The sequence below is a fragment of the Thalia democratica genome, chromosome 3, assembly GCF_965202585.1.
Source record: "Thalia democratica chromosome 3, ktThaDemo2.hap1.1, whole genome shotgun sequence".
Taxonomy (NCBI): domain Eukaryota; kingdom Metazoa; phylum Chordata; class Thaliacea; order Salpida; family Salpidae; genus Thalia; species Thalia democratica.
The window spans coordinates 30,556,731-30,559,059 of record NC_139167.1 but is presented as its reverse complement, the minus strand read 5'-3'; the positions used below and the strand labels follow the sequence as shown (position 1 = coordinate 30,559,059).

The 2,329-nt window shown below is 30.4% G+C and overlaps 1 pseudogene; it reads right to left on the bottom strand.

Moving 5' to 3' along the window:
* Window positions 1-1,675: 1,675 nt before the first annotated feature.
* On the bottom strand, window positions 1,676-2,329 carry LOC145832163 (ubiquitin-conjugating enzyme E2 D4 pseudogene; annotated as a pseudogene).

Genomic DNA, 2,329 nt, shown 5'->3' with positions numbered 1-2,329 from the left:
TAAACTGTGCAAGAATGTCATAAGTGTCATAGTGACGAAATGTTCAAAAGTGACGCTTTATGCAAAAATGAAACCAGTTTGAAAATGACAAATGACGCTGTGCAAAATAAAAAAACGTTCCTTGCAAAAGTGACAAACAACTTGAGCGGGAATTGATCGAGTGGGAATCGATTCGGATGAGAATTTATTTGGGTTGAAATTGATCGGATGGGATTTGATTCGGAAGGAGTTGATCAGGTAGTAATAGTGCGGTTGGAAATTGTGCACGGATGGGAAATTACAGTATACCAGTCAAAGAAAATGACACATAGAAAGATCCTTTGGTCATCGAGTAACACTCCACTAGCTAATACTTTTTTTTTAATCAGAAAAACTTATATCTTAAGAAAAAAAAACAATTAAAAACAATATCTTATTACATACAGCTAAATTTAAAAGGATAATGGTATAAAAACAGAAAAAGTGCCTATAAATTCATAGTCAAAATAAATTGTAGTCATAGCTTTTTAGTTCTTTTAAAGGGAACCTTATGAAAATAAGGTTTAGTAAACCCTGATATAAAGCAGGGTGTCATTGACCAGATGTTAAAAGGTTTTCGTAGTGTTCGACTCAATAGCCAAAAGTTTCTTCGTGCACCAGCTCTTAGGACAAAAACTTAAAGCTTTTTTTGTCGTTAAACAAACTTAAAGCTACCAGTAACTACTAACTAAAGTGCTTATTAACTAAACATTTATTTAGTATTAGTCATTCTAATTTTTGTATTTGATCCTCAACATTCCTAGCTACGCAATAGACAACTTTAACTTTATCTAATTATTTATTTTTAATAAATAATATGCTCTTAATATTTGAGTTTTAAGTGTACGTTGCAGCAATTTTTTAACACGCTTATTAAAAATTAAGCTTTTATTTAAGCTAATTTACGAATAACAAGTTCTTAAGAATAGTTGAATATGTTAAGATCTTCATCTTCTACAATCAAACATTTTCGAATGATTTTTTATTTATTTTGTTTTTGAATAATCGTAATAACTAATCTCATGCTACTTACAATTAAATTACATTTATGTAGTAAGATTGATAACTTTGTTATTAAAATTTTCACAACGTCTTAATTGTAAAATTGAATCAAAATTATAAAAATAAAACTTATTAATAGATTTTAATAACCTACAAAGAATGATGAAATCATTCAATTTTATAAAGTTAAATTTACAAGGATCAATAAAACTGTTTAAAACACCTATAATAAAACTAAAAGCTTTATTCTAAAAAGACATCATATTTTAATTGTCGTAATCCAACATTTAAATTAATTTAATATGTTTAAACTAATGTATAACTTATAGTTTTAATATAAAAAACTTAAGCGAGACTCATTGAATTTTTAACCGTAATCACTATTGGGAGTATAAGCATACTGCACAAAGTTACTGAAAGATAAAATTTTAACTTAAAAACAGAAACTTATATCTATTACTCAAAACATTTCGAGTTTATATCAGACAACCTTGTTTACAACTACCCGTATATAAATAAAAAAAGTTATTTTATTTTGTTTAAAATTTATTCTACCGAACTACTACTCAACTTAAAAACATAAAATCTTCTATACTACATTACATGTTATAAAAAACAAATGTTTAAATAAGTCACAGTACTTCGTTCAATAAAGTCACTTTAAGTCACCTTCTTCAGTTGCGTACTTCTTTGTCCATTCCCTGCAAACTCTGTCGTGTTCCTCACGATTGTTGACGTACTGAGCTGCTATTTCTGGCACGAGACAGTCATTGGGGTTGCAGTCGGTAAGAAAAGACTGTATTGACAACAATGTTGTTCGTACAGTCATAGCCGCAGCCCATTTAGAACCAAGTAGGTCTAAGCTTATATAACCGTCACTGTTGATATTGCAATGGTATATTTTGGTCTTGAACGTAACCTTTGGTGGATCGAACGGATAATTAGTCAAAAATTTCAAGTCTAAAATGAAGGTTCCGCCTTCGTAAGGAGATCCCTGAGGTTCTCGAACAACCGCTTCCCATTCAAACAAGTTGTCTTCTTTTACATAAGCGCTGATGTAAGGTGGTGAACTTGTTCTTATTCTTTTCAGCTCTTTCAGAAGTCTTCGTTTCGCAACGGTAGTTTGCTGAGAATCATCTATCAGAGAAATATTTTCTAACTTTTTCCATTGCACCATCTTTTTGTAAGCATCCAAAGAAGATGCATTTTGTTGATCATTGACAGAATCCCTCTCAGTTTTATTATCAGAACTTGCTTCTACCAACTCCAACGAGTTGTCTTCAATCTGGTTTATTTGACCAGATGACAT